This window comes from Tiliqua scincoides, chromosome 3 (genome assembly GCF_035046505.1).
Source record: "Tiliqua scincoides isolate rTilSci1 chromosome 3, rTilSci1.hap2, whole genome shotgun sequence".
Lineage (NCBI taxonomy): Eukaryota > Metazoa > Chordata > Lepidosauria > Squamata > Scincidae > Tiliqua > Tiliqua scincoides.
This window is the reverse complement of record NC_089823.1, coordinates 187,866,943-187,886,888: the sequence shown is the minus strand read 5'-3', so window position 1 is coordinate 187,886,888 and position 19,946 is coordinate 187,866,943. Positions and strand designations below refer to the sequence as shown.

Genomic DNA, 19,946 nt, shown 5'->3' with positions numbered 1-19,946 from the left:
TCTCATTCCAAACTACTGCCCAAGATCAGGGCAAGGGCCAAAGGTACTGGATTTTTAGCATGACCTACCTAGCATGAAATGGAATGCTTCTGCTAAATCTCTAGTCTGAAATAAAGTTGCTTCAGTCTACACTTTGTCTTACATTTAACTATCTTAAGTGCACATCTATATTGGGATTCCACAAGTCACCATTGCCCCAAATCAACAAGCACTTTCCTTTAGTAAATCCTGGCAAAGGACACACTTTCAGCAACAGTACAAGAGGGACAGAAGTTTAACAAGCTGCAGATGAGACATAGTGAACAGAGAGAAAGAACTGTACATATTGCAGAAAGATTGCCCACCCCAACCCACCTCAGCTATTCCAGTGCAGGGGCAAAATAAAATGAATTCTACCATCATTGCCCTTCTTCTCATCCTAATATTTGTGGAGTGGGGGAGAAATAAGACTGGAATTTCCTTTATCAGTCACTGTGAACACTGTAAACTTTAGCCCCATCCTCAAACATTACAGTATTCCCTTCAATATAAATCAAGGAACTGATAATCATAATTCCCGATCACCCCTCTAGGGAAGAGTAATGACTTAAAGAGGTACTTCATTTCTTGCCATTGATACCACACAAGTAACAACACCATTCAGTTAAGAAAGTAGAATGGGGTCAGTCACCCACCCATCCAAGAAGTGCTTCAGAAAAGAGCCAGGCAACCCCCAGGCAGTGCCATATTATTCATAGGGCTGACTAGGCTGAAGCCTAGGGGCACTGCACCACTAGGGACTAGGGGCCTGACATTTGGGAGGACTGAGGCACTGTTACCTGCACCTTAGGACTTCAATGAATAGGATCTCTCTGTGTGTGTGTTCACATACTACCTTTAGGGTAAGGTAGTGGCTCAAGGGGGTGGCTCCTTTGCCTGCCTAGCAGCAGGGCTATATTAACCCATGGCTTTCAGATATTCCAAGCCCCCTCTGGCATTTCAGTCTTTCACCCTCCTATGGCTGACAGCATGACCCTGAGATGTGTGTGTGTGTGTGATGTGTGTGCATACAGAAGAAGTATACTTCTGAGTGTGTATACACACACGCAGACATATATATGTGAACATATGTGGATGTATATGTGTGCGCGTGTATAGATACTGACATAGCATACTTGTAAGCTATATATGTATAACACATGCACATGTGTGTGTTCACACTCAGGTATACTATATCTATATTGCCACACACATACATTCACATGCCCCTGGGTCATGCTGTCAGCCGTAGTGGGGTGCCAGAGGGGGATACCTGAGAGCTTAGGGGCCCAGCTGCGGGTGAGCACAGCCGGGCCCCAGGCAGGCAGAGGAATCCCCCTTGAGGCACTGCCTCACCCAGACGGCAGAGGGCGCGCTCTCGCGACTCAAACGCTCTCGCCTCTCTGGGAGAGAGCGGGACTTTTGCCCGGCCAGGGGCTCGTCCCCTTCCCCCGCCCAGCCACGCGGGTGGAGGAGAGGCGTGAGGAAATGTTCGAAGAGCCCTCCGTTGCCTGCCTGCCTGCCTGGCTGGCTGGCTTTCGGGAGGCGCGCCCCCCCAGCTCCGAGGTGGGATTCCAAGCACGAACCACCTGAGGGGGAGGGCGGCAGACAGCACTCTCCTTCCCCTCCCCCCTCAGGGCGGGGGACGGTTCCTCGTTCACTTCAGGCGGGGGGGGGCGGTCGCCGCGACTTCCCGCCTCAGTCATGCCCCCCCCGCACCGAAAGGCGCGCGAGAGGCTCTCTCTACCCCGGCCAGCCCGGCGCCCCCAGTGGCGCTCACGCCTTTCCCCCCCGCACCACACAGGCGCGCACTCTTCCGTTGCTCCTCTCACCCGCTCTCTGTCCGTCTGTCTCGCGCTCGCTCCCCCTCGCAAAGAAATAGCACGACTGAACTGCCGCAGCGCTGGACCAACTCGCACGCCACGCATGCGCAGGAGGCCTCCTCCGCTCTACCACGTTACTTCCCCTTGCTTTTTTTTTTTCCCGTTAGGGGCCGGGGAGAAAGTGCCGCCCCGCTGCAGCGCCGCAGAGACAGGCAACTCTCAGACCGGGACTGCGCGCGCGAGTGGCGGTGTCGCAACCCTACATGGGGGCGAGACTGAGCATGTCTGCTCAGGAGTAAGCCCCATTATAGTCAATGGGCTTACTCCCAGGAAAGTTTGCATAGGATTGCAGCCTCAGAGCCCAGTCCTTTGCATGCCTACTCAGAAGTAAGCCCCATTATAGTCAATGGGGCTTACTCCCAGGTAAGTGTGGATAGGATTGCAGCCTAAAAGCCCAGTCCTATGCATGTCTACTCAGAAGGGAGCCCCATTAATGGGCTTACTCCCAGGAAAGTGTGCATAGGATTGCAGCCTCAGAGCCCAGTCCTTTGCATGCCTACTCAGAAGTAAGCCCCATTATAGTCAATCGGCCTTACTCTCTGGTTAACGTGGATAGGAGCGCTGCCTTAGGGCCCAATCCTGTCCAACTTTCCAGCACCAGTGCAACCACAATGCAGCCCTGAGGTAAGGGAACAAATGTCCCCAGACCTTGAGGAGGCCTCTGAGAGTGGCTCCCAACACAGGAAGCAATGCATACCCCATTGGCACAGCAGCAGCACGGGCACTGGAAAACCGGAAAGGATTGGGCCCTCAAGCTGCAATCCTATGCATACTTTCCCAGGAGCAAAAATCCCATAGAATTCAATGGGACTTACTTCTGAGAAGACATGCATAGGATTGGGCTGTTAGTCCCCAACCCTCATGGAGTCCAACATGCACCTGTTTATTTTTTTCCTCATGTAAATGACTCCCAGTCCAACCCTATCCACACTTACCTGGGAGCAAGTCCCATTGACAATAATGTGATTTACTTCTGAGAAGGCATGCATAGGATGGGGCTATCATTCACTTATGTGGGTGCATATAAAACACTGCTCTTCTTGGTAACAATTTCAAAACAGGCACAGCAGCCTGGGGGCCCAATCTTATCCAACTTTCCAGCATCTGTGCACCGGCAATGCAGCCCAGAGGTAAGGGAACAACTGTTCCGTAACATTGAGGGCACCTATGTGACTGCCTCCCCACCAAAGGATGCAGCATACACTCCATTGGCATGGCAGCACTGACCCTGAAAATTGGATAGGATTGGGCCCTAAGTCCCTCTGGCACCTGAGACTGGGCTCTGCAGATGCTGCCTATAAATTCAACATCTCTTTACTTCTGTTTTCTCCTCATCAGACACTGCGGTCACTTCCACTCTCCTTCTCCTCTTCCTGTCACTGCCCTCCCCCCATTTCCTTCTCACTGTCATTTCAAACAGCAGAGAGGGCAGGCGAAGGAAAGATCGAGAGCTGAGAAGAAGAGCTGAGACTGGTCAACTCACAGGCAGAGAACTAGGAGAAGGGCAATGATAGTGACTTCTTGCTACCTGCCTATCAAGGGGGAAACAGGGCGGGTAGTGGGAAGAGGAGTTACTCTATACCATCAGTCTTGGCTCCTCTCCCCACCCTCTCTGCCTTTTGAAAGCTCAGGTAGGCAGGGATGTGCCGGAGCCACAGTGCTGAGTCTCAAGTCAAGTTCCAAGTCTCTGCCCCCCCTTAACTCAAGTCACCCACAGGTCATCAGGGTGGCCGTTGCAACTCATCCAGAGACATTTTTTGAGTCGTTTGGAGTCTAACTAGTCTTTTAGAAAAGCAAGTCAAGCCCTGGAAGTAGCAAGCAAGCAAGCACACATGCAAAACAGAGTCATAAGCACACACAAAAGCAAATCTTGACTCACATGTATTCAAGGCTTTTAATTTTTAGGATAAAACTTCCAAGTCAGTGCCCAAGTTTTCGACGCACATTACTTGAGTCTGTACAAGTCACGAAAAACACTTGTTTTTGTGACTTTAGTCCGAATCATCAGAGTCTCAGCTCATCATTGCAGGTAGGTCCCTGCACCTAGGAGGAGTAGAAAAGTGGCAGCAGCCACAGGTAGACCTTTAGGAGGGCAGCTTAGTGGCTCTCCCTAGAGTGCTGCTGTGAACTTGTAGAAGGTGTTAATAGGGGGGAACCTGGGGAGAGGTGGCAAGGAGCTGCTGGGGGGGAGCGGACTTTCCCCATTTTCACTTTTTTAAAAGCCCAGAACGTGATGTCACTTCCAAGGCATCATTCTGAGCTGGGCAGCGGGCTACATGATCATTAGCTACGCTACTGAGAACATGCCTGCACCTACATGTTAAGTGGCCTGAACTAGTCAATGGGAAGTCACCAGTGGAGGTAGATAAAGACAAAGAATCTTGTGAAAGCCACTGCACTGCATTCACCCACATCTGTGATCATGTATCTTATTTTTCTAGGTGCAAAAAGGATCTCAGGCAGCATTTCCTCTGATTTCCCTCTCCTTCCCCTGCATCAAGCGCGCAGCAGAGGCTGCCAACTGGTTTCATTTCTTCTGGGTATGTGGCTTTGCGTTCTGTTTGCTTCTGAAGCAATTTTCATACCCAAAGCCAAAGGCAAAGGATGCAGTGAAGGAAAGCCACCAAGAATTTGTACACCGGCCCTAAGTGAACTAAATGCAAAAGCCATGCGCAAGGGGGAGGAGAACCCTCCAGCAAATGAGAAAAGGGTAAAGAAAGAAGTTTAGTGACTTCAGGTCCCAGCAGGGATTGCTCCAGCTGGGTCACTGGCTCAGTACCGGCAGATTGCACAATGTGTTTGTTTCCCATCACATTGATGCTAGCAGCTATTAGGAAAGAAGAGAATAACATCCAGAGTCGTGTTCTTGCTTCCATAAAAGGATGCATGCAAACGCAAAATTGAGTGTTGGGAGAGTTAGAACAGACAAAAGAAAATATTTCTTTACTCAGCGTGTGGTTGGTCTGTGGAACTCCTTGCCACAGGATGTGGTGCTGGCGTCTGGCCTGGACGCCTTTAAAAGGGACAAGTTTCTGGAGGAAAAATCCGTTATGGGTTACAAGCCATGATGTGCATGTGCAACCTCCTGATTTTAGAAATGGGCTATGTCAGAATGCCAGATGCAAGGGAGGGAACCAGGATGAGGTCTCTTGTTATCTGGTGTGCTCCCTGGGGCATTTGGTGGGCCGCTGTGAGATACAGGAAGCTGGACTAGATGGGCCTATGGCCTGATCCAGTGGGGCTGTTCTTATGTTCTTATGCTAAGCTGGACAGTGGACCACAAAGTCAGTGTTAACATTAGGCTGGATAAGCATCATATTTATTTGTATTTTTATCCTGCTTTTCAGAAAACTTCACAGTACATTTGCAATACATTTACAGCTTTGCAGTACATTTGCAAAGTGCATCTCACCTTCTGACTCTTACCCTTGGAAATGTGATCCACTCACAAAATTAAAGCCCCATGATTCACAACAGAAGATATGCAGCTGCTTTCTGCCAGATCAGACATCAGTCCTGCACTGTCAGTTCTGACAGGCAGTAATTCTAACAGGTCAGCAGATCAGAATCAATCTGATAGCACAGCATAGGGTTCAAAGGGCCCCCAAGCAGCAGTTCCTGAAATAATATTAGTTAGCTCATTTGCATTCTTCCTACTCAGTTTCCTGAGTACTGAAACTCAGGGCTATCCCATTTTACCCTTTACCCAGTGTGTAATTAGTTTGTGGAACTCCTTGCCACAGGATGTGGTGGACGTATCTGGCCTGGATGCCTTTAAAAGGGGACTGGACAAATTTCTGGAGGAAAACACCATCACAGGTTACAGGCAGTGGTGGATATGGGCAGCCTCCTGATTTTAGAAGTAGGCTATCTCAGAATGCCAGATGCAAGGGAGTGGCAACAGGTCTCTTGTTGTCTTATGTGCTCTCTGGGCATTTGGTAGGCCACTGTATGATACAGGAAGCTGGACTAGATGGGCCTTGGCAAGATTCAGTGGGGTTCTTCTTATGTTCTTCTCCTCCCAATAATCTTGTGAGGTAGGATAAGAGATGCAATAATGATTAACCCAAACTCAGTCAGTGAGTTTCAAGGCTGAGCAGGGATTGAATCTAACCAACAATTGCTGGTCCAGCATTTTGTTCACTATATTACTCTGTCTTGATGATAGTAACAGTTCATGATTGGTTGATAATTAATTGAATACTCAAAATTTCACTTTGTTGAAAGGGTAACATTAACTATTTTTAAGCTGCAATCATATGCACGCTTACTTGGGAGCAAGTCTCAAACTTGACTCAAGAAGCCTGTGATCTAGAAATAGACACAAGGAAGACATAAAGGAAAAGGAGGGAAATGGAGTGTGGGTAATCAGCCAAAGAATAGAATATGTGATTATTTCATGTACAGGTGCTTAGGCTTATTTGTAGGAGGGTATGGGGTCCAGGGGGCTGTGCCAAAGCTTCATGGAAAAGGTGGGTTTTCAAGAGAGATCTGAGTGATGTAAGATCTTGTTGTTGGCATCCTTCAGTCTCGGAAGACCATGGTGTCACACTCTGAATGGTGGCTCTGGAACAGAGTGTCCTCTCCAGTGCGCAAAGCCTGGGTAAAGTAGGTATGGAGGATAGGCTGTTACCCATGCAGCAAATCCCCCCTCTCCACGTAATGGAAAGGCAGAGGCCAATACAGTTGGTTCCAATGGCATTGCAGGAGTTGCCAGAATGTGACTGTGTTCAGCCATGAACTGCCCCAGGGACTCCAGCTCTGGATTTTGCCTCGAGGTTGACTCCTGAAGCCTTTTCCATAACTGGATGTAGCCACAAGGCAGTGGAGGTTTGGGATCAGAGTTTTCCTTCTCTCAGATGAGCTGCCTTCCCAGGCTGACAAGTCCCATCTACCTGGTGGCTGTTTAGTCGCCTCTTAGGACAAGTACAGCCAAACTGAGGGCCTATTCTTATCCCCAGCCCCCAGGGGAAAAGATCAACACACAAATAATCTGGGAGGCATAAGGGGGGGGCAGGGAAAAAACGTTGGAGTGATCTGAGAGGACAGGCACTTTCAGTCTGCTGAGGATGTTGGAGCTGAAGATGTGAACACCATGGGCAGAAGTGAAAAGGGATATGAGCTACAAATAATTGGTAATAATAGCTACAAAAGAACTACATTACAAACAATAGTGACAGAAGAACTACACTAAAATTACATAAAAATTAAAGCCGACACTCTAATCTTGAAGAAACGCCTTCAATAATTCAACAATATAGCATACAAAGTGGTATCTGTTGCACTAATACAGGGGTTGGCAACCTGCAGCTCTAGAGCCGCATGTGGCTCTTTCAGCTGTCTGCTGCAGCTCCTCCAGGTGAAAGTGGCAAATGGGGTGACAGGAGGCACCTATGCTGGGAGGGCAGGCTGCTTCCCTCCGCCCCCTGAGCTCACTGCCCTCCTCTCCCTTCACCCCCACCTGCCCTGCATTGGTTTCCCTTTTCAATTTTGCCCACTCTGCAGGCTTAAGCTCCCTGTTTTTCCCTTCCCCAACTCTCCAGCAGGCTCAGCCAATCAGCATCTAGCAGGCTCCTGGCTTTTTCTGTAGGAATGGCTCAGGGCCTTTCACTGGCTGACCACCAGCCAATCCTGAGCCACCTTCCTCCTCAGCCATTGCAAGCCCTTGCAGCCGCCCTTTCCTTGAACAGGTCCCCACTCAGTGCAAGGAGAGGCTTTTCCTCCACAGCAGAGGAGACATCCTGTGTGTCTACTCAGTAGTAAGCCCCATTACAGCAGATGAAGCTTACTCCCAGGAAAGGGTGCCTGGGATGGCAGCCTTGGCACAGGTCTGTTCGAGAGTAAGCCCCATGTAGTCCCTGGGCTACTCCCAGGAAGGTGCGGAGGGCTGTAGCCTCAGCCTACTCCTGTGCAGGTACTCACTGTGCAGGTCCTACTCACAAGTAAGCCCCGCTGTAGTCAGTGAGGCTTCCTCCCAGGAAGGTGTGGAGGGCTGCAGCCTCAGCCCCCTCCTATGCAGGTCTACTCACAAGTAGTCAGTGAGGCTTCCTCCCAGGAAGGTGTGGAGAGGACTGCAACCTGAGAGCTCCAACCAACTTGTCTGCTCAGAAGTCCCATTGTAGCCAATGGGGCTTACTCCCAGGATAGTGTGGAGAGGGTTGCAGCCTGAGTGAGGGAGGGAGGGCAGGCAGGCAGGCAGGGCAGAAGCTGGCCTGTGGCTGCCCCCCCACCTCTGGCTTCTTCTCTTCCCCACCTATGGAGTCTGTGTCCTTTTTTCCTTCCAGCAGGGTGTCTCTGGAAGGTGGGGGGAGTTCTTTAGTATCCATGTAAGATAAGCAGATGTCATAACCGCCATATGTATTGGAATCCTGGAAGATCTGGTGAGGAGGTAGATGTGGTGTCAGCAGTGGCACCTTTAAGGGTAAGGCCTGGGCATCCAGCAGAGTGTGCTGCACAGCTGCAGCCACTTGAAGGCAATAGGGCCCTCAGGGATATAAGGAGCACCTGAGGCAGGAAGCGGGGGTGTGGATTGGAGAAGGAGTGCAGGTTGGAGAGGAGACTGACTTGGCTTATTGACTTTGACTTGAATACTCTGACTGACTTACTTTGGAATCTGATCTTAGACTGTGACTTGGCTTATTGACTTTGGCCTCTGCCCTGGATACTCTGACGAACTTTGTGATTAAGGGACTGCTGGAGACACTAGAGTTTGGTGTGTGGCTGCTGTGCCCAAGACCTGCTGAGGACCAAGGGGCTGCTGTAGTGGTGGGAGGCTGCTGGCAGGACAGAGGACCTCTGCAGGTTGAGCAGGCGAGCTACTCTGGAGGTGGGGTCCAGCCGGACTGCAGGGCAGAACCAGGGTCATTTGTTGGGGGAAAGAAGGGGAGCTAATTTGCTTAAAGTGGGCATAATTCTCCAGGCAGAGAATAGCCTTGGAATCAGGCAAAACACCATAGAGGACCAGGTGTCTGAAAACACAGGACAAGAATGTATGACAAAACTAACTAAAAGCTATAAGAGGGGGCTACATTATAAAAAATGGGACCTATAAGAGCTTAAAGGTAAAAAAAAACAACTATATATGCAGTATTATCTTCATTTTAGATGTCAAAAGGGTTTTGTGGCTCCTGAGGTTTTTTTTCCTCTGGAAAACGGGTCCAAATGGCTCTTTGAGTGTTTAAGGTTGCTGACCCCTGCACTAATACCATAGTCTTTTGAGGAACCTGTGACAAATCTATTAGGCTATACTCTAGGTTGTTACTTATTCTATTGTTTCTGAATATTATATCCAGTCATTAAATATGGACTTGTATAATTAGCTCTGTGCTGGCCAGAAATCTTTCAGGATATTATATATTGGCATTCTGTCCACACATCAAGCACAGCTAGATACAATGGGTCCTGCAGATGATGCCCTAGACATCTCTCAAAACACACTCTCTCTACTACATAGGGTTTATTTTATTTTATTTAAGAACTGGTTTTAGGACTGAGAAATTGTATAGTTGGGTCACAACTCAGTTTTTGGTGGGTCATGAAACTGACAAGGCAGATCAAGGATTAAACATGCTGCTACTTGGGGGTGAGAGGACTGTTACCCAGTCACCATTGTAGTCACACCCTTTGGCATTCATAACTCATACAGAAGCCTTTAGGGCTGCCTGGAGCCACCTCTAGTGCTGCAGTAGCTGAATGTGGTTTGGTACGGATAGAACAGGCTGAAGAGAACGCAACACCACCATAACGGTTCCAATCTAGTGAACGCAGGCCCCAACAAATTTTCCAGGAGGAAGTTCCTTCTATCCTTGGCTCTTATCAAAGTGCCTCAGCTCTTAACTATGAGCAGGCAACGGCAGTGGCGTTGCTAGGGGGTGCAGGGGGTGCGGGGCACATTGGTGGATGCGCATGGGGGGGTGATGCGCACTAGGGGGGGCGACACACTAAAATTGCGGTGGTTAGTAGTAATACCATCAAGTTATGTACTGCTGGATGTGGAATTTCCAGCAGAAGGCAATGCAAAAAACCAGAGTGAAATATCTCCTTTCTATCAAACGTTATGGCCAAAGAAACCAGAGAACAAAAAATGCATTGAGCCCTATAGAAAGTGAAACATGTACTCGTAAGTAGATGACCTTGCCTTAGTCACCTAAGTCATTGGAAAGGGCAGGCTGAGAGGAATACAACAACACCTGAATGGTCCTGATCCAATGAATGCAGCCCCCAAAAACACCTGAGAAGGAAGTCCCTCCCTCCAAGCAGACAAATGTATTGAGCTGTATGGAAAGCAAAACTAAGCCTCACGGTCACATTTACTCACGAGTAAGCAAACGTGCCTTGGCTGGTGGTCAGGCCAGGCAAAGGGGAATGTGAAGCCACCAGAATGGTCCTGATCTGATGGAACTGGAGCTCAACAAATGCTCCAGAAGGCAGCTCCCCCCCCCATTAAAAAGGATCAAAACAGAGGCTTCAGCTGATAAGGTGAACTTTTTTGAGACTTGCCAGGTGGATCCTGACAGTGATCTGGTTTAAACAGAAGTTCTTAAATTCAACTAGTAATGCTGCACTGGGTAGTGCTGAAAACCTTACTGATTTTGGAGGGGGGGTGTTATTGCAGGCAGGCTACAGTGGAAATTCACTTGGTGGAACAGGGCTGGCTTCTGGTGGGTCTTGGACAGATTGTCATTCTAAAAGGTGGGTCCCAGTGTTAAAAGTTTGAGAACTGCTGCAATAAGGTATTAGTAAGTTGATACCCTGGGGGGTGTATGTGACACCATTAGTGACCAAAATCACTAAAATTACAGTTTGGAGGAATAATACCGTCATATTATATATCAATCAATGCATAATTTCATACAGAATGTGTTCTTTCTTTGTTCTATCAAAAGGTACAGCCAAAAACCAGGGGGGGCAGAGTGATGGTACATCACCACACCCACCACCCGGGGTGTTGCCCCGCCCACTGCATGGGGGGTGACATGCTGGCATTGCGCACCAGGTGACGCAAACCCTAGTGACGCCAGTGGGCAAAGGTGAACACAAGGCCACCAGGATGGTGCCAATATGATGAATGTGGAGCTCAACAAACATTCCAGAAGGCCATGTGAAAAAGGATTAAAACAGAGGCTTGAGTGGCTGATAAAGTAAAACATTTTTTTTAAATTCATAAATCTAGGTGAGTCCCAATAGAATGCCATTTTATAAAGTGGGTCCCAGTGCTAAAAAGTTTGGGAACCTTTGATCTAAGGAGTATTTATGCTGTTCTTTTCTTCTATTTAATCTTTAATTAGGCATAGCTGCTCTGTGCCATCATGTCGGTTATCAAAGAGACAAAGTCCTTTACTGCCTGATGATGCGTGAAGTTTCATTTGTCATGTGCACAAATGAGTTTGTTGTTGGGAGATATTTTCATGCATTTATAAATCAGGACTCAGAATTTACAAAAAAAACCCTGTTATGAAGGAAGCTACCAAGGAAAGGAGGCAGAGGAACCAAAACAGAGGGCCCAAACCTATTCAGCTTCTAGCCCTGATGCAGCCATGCCAACAGAGCATGTGCAGCATCCTGTAGTGGGGGGGCGGGCACGGCAGTCACAGAGGCCTATGCAAGGTAAGAAATGTTTGTTCCATTATCTCGTGCCTGCATTGCGGCTGCATCAGCACTGGAAAGTTGGATAGGATTGGGTTCTAAGTTGTCTCGTTAACCTTATCAATGAATAAGGGCATATTACTGTGACATAGTGACAGGTTACTTCTTCAAGTGACATAGTGACAGGTTACCCTTCAAGAGATGAGGTTGCCAGATTCAGGATCTGTCAAGGAGAGAAATTTCTCACTTTTCTGGCAGGGAAAACCACTAAAAGAGACCAGGGAAAATGGTCTTGGCTTTGCAGTCAGAAATACCCTGCTGGAATCCATCATCCCACCCAGTGGCATCACTAGGGTTTGCGTCACCCGGTGCGGGAGACCAGCGCATCACCCCCATGCAGTGGGCGGGGCAACACTCCAGGTGGTGGGTGTGGTGATCTACCATCACCCAGCCCCCACTGGTTTTTTGGCTGTACCTTTTGATAAAATACAGATGTTTCATTGCATTTTGCATGAAATTGATATATAACATGATTGTGTTATTTTTACAAACAGTGATTTTAGTAATTTTGGTCACTAGTGGTGTCACCTTCCCCCAGTGTGTCAACTTATACCTTATTGGAGTAGTTCTCAAACTTTTAGCACTGGGACCCACTTTTTAGAAAGGCAATCTGTCCAGGACCCATCATAAAGCAAATTAAAACAAATAATTATAATTACATTAAAGTAAAACAAATAATTAAATAAGGGGAAGCTAGCCCTGTTCCACCAAGTGAATTTTCTCTGCCTGCAATAACCCCCCCCCCAAAAAAGAATCAGTAAGATTTTCACCTCTACCCAGTACCCAGTTCAACTGAGCACACAATCCTAACCAGGTCTACTCAGAAGTAAGTTCTATTTTGTTCAATGGGGCTTACTCTCAGGAAAGTGTGATTAGGATTGCAGCCTAAAGTTCTTCTATTACAAGCATATCACTATGCAGTGATATGCAGGTGATATATCACCCACATGCCTTTACAAGTCTGAGAGCCCAAGCCTATGCCTGTCTACTCAGAAGTAAGCCCTATTATAGTCAGTGGGGCTTACTCCCAGGAAAGTGTGGAGCAGACTAAAACAGAAAAAAATTCACCTTACCCTGTCAAGCCTCTGTTTCATTCTTTTTATGAGGGCGGCTGCCTTCTGGAGCATTTGTTGAGCTCCAGTTGCATCACATCAGGAACATTCTGGTGGCTCACATTTCCCTTTGCCTGACCTGCCCAGGAGCCAAGGCACGTTTGCTTACTCACGAAAAAATGCGACCATGTGGCTTAGTTTCGCTTTCCATAGGGCTCAATACATTCACCAGCTTGTAGGGAGGGACCACTTCTTGGGTGTTTTTTGGGGGGCTACGTTCATTGGATCAGGACCATTCTGGTGTTATTGGATTCCTCTCAGCCTGCCCTTTCTGACGGACTAAAGCAAGTTCACCTACTCATGACTAAAAGCGCGATACGGCTCGGTTTCCGTTTCCATTGGGCTCCATGTATTTTTTGTTTTCCAGTTTTTTGCCAATAACTTTTGATAGAAGGGAGATATTTCACTCCTGTTTTTGTTCATTGCCATCTGCTTTAAATTCCATGTATATAACATGATGGGGTTACTCCTAACCACCGTGATTTTAGCACATCACCCCAGTGCACGTCACCCCCCCTTGCACATCACCCGGTGCAGTCCGCACCCCCCTAGCAACGCCACTGATCCCACCTACTGAGTGAAGTGAAAGAATTTTTTCCCTGCGGCTCCACTCATCAGCAGGACTTGTCACTCTCATCAGTGCATATGCACCGACTCTGTCGTCTCCAGCAGAAGCTAAAGACAAATTCTATGATGACCTGGCCACCAGTATCAAGAAAATTCCCAAAAAAGAGCCATTATTCAACCTCAGCGATTTCAATGCTAGACTTGGCGCTGATCAGTTTGTGGCCCACTTGCTTAGGTCAGTTTGGCACTGGGAAGATGAATGAAAATGGCCAACGCCTGCTAGATTTTTGCTGTCATCACAGTCTCTGCATCAGCAACCCATTCTTCAACACGAAGCCCCAACATAGAGTCTCTTGGAGACACCCAAGAAAGATCAAAGCACTGGCACCAGCTCGACCTGATTCTCACCAGACACTCCAGCCTTCCCAGCATCAAGATAACACGCAGACACTGACCACTCCCTTGTGTGCAGCAGAGTGAAACTGCGAACAAAGCGATTGTATCACACGAAAAAGGAAGGAAGACCTCGCACTGACACCAGCAAGACCTGGGATCAGGGAAAAGTGGAGGAATTTGCACAAGTGCTTGAGGAATTCTCTTCCAGGCCTGGCCAATGCAAATGCATCCAACAGATGGGAACATTTCAAGAATGCTGTTTACAACACCACCTTGTCCACTTTCAACAAGAAGACCAACAAGATGGCAGACTGGTTTGAAGCCCACTCTGAGGAGTTGACACCAGTCATTGAGGAAAAGAGGAGAGCTCCAGCAGCATTCAAAGCTTGTCCCAGTGAGCGCAACCTGCAGGTCCTCTGAGCTGCTGCAGCAAAATCCAGCAGATTGACAGTTGATTTGCTAATGACTACTGGCTCCAGCTTTGTTCCCAGATACAGATAGCAGCCGACATGGGCAACATCAAGAGGATGTATGATGGTATCAAGCAGGCCCTAGATCCAACACAGAAGAAAATTGCCCCTCTGAAGTCTGCCACAGGCAAGGTCATCCAGGACTGGGCGCAGCAGATGGAACGCTGGGTGCAACACTACTCTGAGCTGTATTTCAGAGAAAATGTAGTAACCGAACAAGTGCTGAACAACATTGAGTGCCTGCCTGTGTTGGAGGAGCTTGACAGTGAACCAACCCTAGCAGAACTTAACATGGCCCTGTTCTCCCTTGCCTCTGGCAAGGCACCTGGGAAAGACAGCATCCCTACTGAAGTCCTAAAGTGCTGCAAAGAGATCATCGCCACTGAGCTGCATGAAATCCTCTGTCTCTGCTGGAGAGAAGGTGGAGTACCACAGGACATGAGGGATGCAAACATCGTCACGCTGTATAAGAACAAAGGCGACGGGATGACTGCGATAACTACTGCAGCATCTCTCTCCTTAGCGTTGTAGGAAACCTGTTTGCCCGAGTTGCACTAAAGAGGCTCCAGGTACTTGCAGAGAGTGTCTATCCAGAATCGTAGTGCGGATTCCGAGCCAACAGGTCTACCACTGATATGGTATTCTCTTAGACAGCTGCAGGAGAAATGCAACCACAGCCACTCTTTATAGCCTTCATAGATCTCATGGAGGCTTTCGACCTGGTCAGCAGGGACAGCCTCTTCAAGATTCTCCCCAAGATCGGATGTCCACCCAGGCTCCTCAGCATCATCAGGTCTTTTCATGAGGACATGAAGGGCACTGTAGTCTTTGATGGCTCCACATCAGACCCCTTTGACATCCGAAGCAGAGTGAAGCAGGGCTGTGTTCTTGCACCAACCTTGTTTGGGATTTTCTTTGCTGTCCTGCTGAAGTATACCTTTGGAACTGCAACAGAAGGCATCTATCTCCGGACCAGATCAGACAGAAAACTCTTCAACGTCTCCAGACTGAGAGCAGAGTCCAAAGTCCAGTTGAAATGTCTGCGTGACTTCCTCTTTGCCTAGGATGCAGCTGTCACTGCCCACTCTGCCAAAGATCTCTAGCAGCTCATGAATTGTTTCAGTAAGGCCTGCCAAGACTTTGGATAACAATCAGCCTGAAGAAAACACAGGTCATGGGTCAGGATGTGAATTCACTTCCTTGCATTGCAATCTCTGCGCATGAACTGGAGGTTGTCCATGACTTTGTGTACCTTGGCTTAACGATCTCCGACACTCTTTCGATACCGAGCTAAACAAACGCATCAGCAAAGCAGCTACCGTAATGTTTTCCAGACTCACAAAGAGAGTATGGTCCAACAAGAAGCTGACAGAACATACCAAGATCCAGGTCTACAGAGCTTGCGTCCTGAGTACACTTCTGTACTGCAGCGAGCCATGGACTCTTCGCTCACAACATGTGAGGAAACTGAACGCTTTCCACATGCGCTGCCTCCGACGCATCCTCGGCATCACCTGGCAGGACAAAGTTCCAAACGACACAGTCCTGGAACGAGCTAGAATCCCTAGCATGTATGCACTGCTGAAACAGAGGCGCCTGCGTTGGCTCGGTCATGTCGTGAGAATGGATGATGGCCGGATCCCAAAGATTCTCCTCTATGGAGAACTCGTGCAAGGAAAGCGCCCTACAGGTAGACCACAACTGCGATACAAGGACATCTGCAAGAGGGATCTGAAGGCCTTAGGAGTGGACCTCAACAGGTGGGAAACCCTGGCCTCTGAGCGGCCCGCTTGGAGGCAGGCTGTGCAGCATGGTCTTTCCCAGTTTGAAGAGAGACTTGGCCAACAGTCTGAGGCAAAGAGGCAAAGAAGGAAGGCCCATAGCCAGGGAGACAGACCAGGGCCAGACTAAACTTGCTCCCAGTGTGGAAGGGATTGTCACTCCCAAATCAACCTTTTCAGCCACACTAGACGCTGTTCCAGAACCACCATTCAGAGCGCAATACCATAGTCTTTCGAGACTGAAGGTTGCCAATGATGAATGATGACTTGCAGGGGATATTTGGTCATCAGAGTCTTACAAGATCTCAAAGGCTGCAAGACTTGGAAGCTACCCAGCCAACATCACCTACAAAGTTTCTTTTGAAAAGCTGTGGTAGGCACTTGAAAAAGACTGCAGCAGTTCATTAGGCCATTCTGGAAGAGGGGCTTTACTCTCTTTCTCCAGCACTGGGGACTCTGGCAGCAATGAACAGACAGTAGAGCCCACATAGCTTTAAAATAATATATAGACATATGCATATTTGCAACCAGAAGCACAAACAAAATTGACTTTTAGGTGTTAAACAGTATAGATTCCAGGGTCACAGAAAAACAGGGCTGACAACACTTCCTGGTGCCTGAGGGAGTATGTCAAATGTGATGCTCCTTCAGTTTTCTTTCCTCTCCCACTGCCTGGATTTGAAAAAAAGAACACAAGAGGAAGTGTGGGGGAGACCAGTCTGCCTCATGGATGGACCACCCCTGCAGGGAAATTGTAGTCCATATAATCCTTGCCCCCATTATTTCTAATATAGTATTATCATCTAACTCAAGGGTGGCCAACAGACAGCTCACCATGTGCCGCTTTTTATCTTGAATGTGCCTCTCCACCTTAATGTCACTTTTAGTGATTAGCACAATAGCTAAATAGAGCCTCCAAGTTCAAGGGCAGTATATCTTAGGGTGCCTGATGGTACAGATCAAGAAACATGGGACTGCTGGCTGACTGCTGATGAGGCCAGAAAGATGGCCTGTATGGACATTTAGTCAGGCCCAGCAGGACTGGATCAAAGGACTATATAAGGTGCGTTCATTGCATTCATTGCCCTTCTGCACAGCACAGCATAGCCCCCTCTGCCTACCCACCTTCTCAACCTTAAAGATGATCTCAGCTGGGATCTCTTTCTGGATGATTTTCTTGAAGATGTTATCGCCGCCTGGCTGGGCCACCTAGGCTTTGCTGATGTCATTGGTCATCTCTGTGCTGTCTCATTCAGCCCCTGCCGCCTTCTACAGCCTGCCCTTCACTTCTTCAGTGTTCCACCAATACCAGCCTTCTTGGGTAAGTGAGTGACCCGCCAATTAGTGAAATGCAGCTGAGTTCACTAGCATCTGCCCTGTTGGCTTTCTCTTCCCACCTTTCTCCCCATTTTCCAACTAGAGGAAATCCAGCAGAACAGGTATGGCTGCTCTGAGTGTGCCCATTGCAGTGTTAGAAACTTGGGCATGCTGTTTCAGGAATAGCAAAGAAATCAAGCAAACCATAAACTGCTGTGGTGCTTTTGTTGTTATTATTTAAATGTGTTTTTTCCCCAAAAAATATAGGGCAACTTTGTGTCCATATGCCACCTGTGACACGCATGCCACAGGTTGGCCACCCTTGGTCTCACACGTTAATTAAGCAATACTGGTGTACATGGCCATTGCATGTTAGTTGTCCAATTAAACCTTTCCCCCTGATGTTACAGTATAATTTGGGCTGTCTCACTAACCGCCCAATCCTATCCGTACCATGCAGCATCACTAATGGATCACATGCTGCACGCTATGGAGGACAATGACACACTATTGCCCAGGAAAGGTAAGGAAAAGCCTTTTAAACTTAGCTTTCTGTAGACTGCCTGCCCTCCAATGGGTCTCCTTGAACCCAGTGATGTAGCTAGACGGGTTCAGGGGGTAACAATTCCACCAGGCAGTAGCCTGTGCAGGGGAACAGTCTGGCCACCATGACCATGCAACCTACTGTATTGGAATTGCGGAAGATTTTACCGAGGAGATAGGGTGTGGTGTCCACAGTTCCCCTTGCTCTGAGTAAATGCAGGATTAAAGCCCAGGTGGTAGCTGGAGGTGTGCTGCACAGCTGCAACCACTAGAGCATAAGGAGATCCCTCAGGTATATAGGGAGCACCTGAGGCAGAAAGGGTTTGGTGGGTTTTGAAGGAGTGCAGGTTGGAGGTAGGAGAGGAGACTGACTGACTTGGTTTATGGAATTGGGAATCAGACTGTGGCTTGTGACTGGACTTTGACTTTGGACTCTGACTTGGCACCTTTGACTGATTGGACTGACTGACTGACTGACTGACTGACCTTGGACTGTGACTTGGCTTACTGACTCTGGACTCTGACTTTTGCTTGCTGTACTGGTGAGGCAACCAAGGAAAACTAATCAAACTTAAGCGGGCACAAGGCCCAGTGGGGAGGAGCTGTGACAAGACACCTACATTTCGGCTGCTCCGGGACTGGTTTGTTGTGCTCCTCTTCCTGATTGCCTACTGGTTCTCCAATCCCTGGATTTCCCCAGAGTTCCCCATATCTTTGATTATGATTAAATGAGTGAATTACAAAGAATTAAGATTAAATGAGTAAGAATTTCAGTCATCAGCTCAATCAAGGTTCATATCACTTCTTTATTTCAAATAAATTTTTCAACTCATACATGTTGCACACTTTTCAATCAATCAATCAATCAGATATGATTCCTTCCTGGGAGGGTTACAAAATCTTCTTTGAGCCCTGGATAGTAGATACCTTAGGTATGCCACTGCTCAAATCTAAGCATGCATGTTTACTGGCGTAAGTCCGAGGAGACTCCTGGGGCCAGGTCCAGGCCCTGAAGGGGGATAGGATATCAGCACATACCACTGCCACCAAGATCAGCTCTCGGCCCTCTCCCTGCCCTGAACCACCAATGATCCTCCCCAAACCACCCCTACTACCAACCTGGGGCCCAATCCAATTTTCCAGTGCCAGTGCTGCTGTGCCTAAGGGGTATGCACTGCTTCCTGTGTTGGGGATGCAGTTACAGAGGCCTCCTCAAGTTAAGGAAACATTTGTTCCCTGACCCCGGGACTGCATTGTGGGTGCACCGGTGCTGGAAAACTGGATAGGACTGGGCCCTTAGCAACGTTAATGGTGGCAGAAAGTGGCAGAGTTTCCGCAGGCTACTTTGCCCACACACTCTGGCCGTTTGTTCTGGTTCACCAAACGACAGAGTGGCTGCTGTGCCACTAGCTTGGAACTTACAGTGGTGGATCATGAGATCCACCACCATAAGCCCAGCATAGATTTCTGCCATAATGCTGTTAAATATACTAGCTATCATAGCTTGGCTAACATCTGGTTAAAGATCACAAACATCCTAAAGAAAAGAATACTAAAAATCTGCATCCCCTTAGACATAAGCTTCACAGTCACAAAAGAGGGTAGAAGCATTGTCCTCTCATGCAACTCTTCCACAATGCAGCCAGGTGGAGAAACATGCAGTTAGAGCCCTGGTTTAATAAAGCATGCTGAAAAATGTATGAGCTGCCCATGGGCCATTTGTGGTGTATGGCACTAAGAGAAAGCTTTCCCTTTTTCATTAGGAAACCAGTGAGCAAATAGCAAGGAATGGTTTTACCAAGCTACACACACAAAAGTAGCCTGTATGCAAGGAAGATCATAACTGTTTTCCATAGGGCTGCTGGTATTAATCAGTTCAATTGCTAGATTAACCCACTGAAACTTTATTGATAGTTAAATTATGGAAACCAACATGGCATATTAAGGCTGCAATCCTATACTGTACATACTTGTGCTGGAGTAAGGGCCTGATCCAGAGCAGTGCATGCTGGTTCATTGCTGGTGCACACTGTTGCAAACATGCTGTAAGGCATGCCCACGTTTGTGGGCATTATCGCCAGCCGAGCACTGGAGTTGGCCCAGCATGAGCCCGCACAGGGACAGCGCCAGTTGGAGGCCGGTGATCTGCCGCCAGGCGGGGAGGAGGCATTCTGGGGTGGGCAGAGGGTGGGGAAGGTGAGGCAGGGGGAGAGA

The 19,946-nt window shown here is 48.2% G+C and overlaps 1 protein-coding gene across 1 annotated transcript in view; it reads right to left on the bottom strand.

The window, feature by feature from the left end:
* NT5C2 (5'-nucleotidase, cytosolic II) overlaps window positions 1-1,935 on the bottom strand; it is an 89,223-nt gene extending 87,288 nt beyond the window's left edge. Inside the window, exon 1 of the mRNA XM_066619467.1 lies at window positions 1,851-1,935. The gene's annotated coding sequence lies outside the window, so the exon portion shown is untranslated. The remainder of the gene's footprint in view (window positions 1-1,850) is intronic.
* Window positions 1,936-19,946: the final 18,011 nt, after the last annotated feature.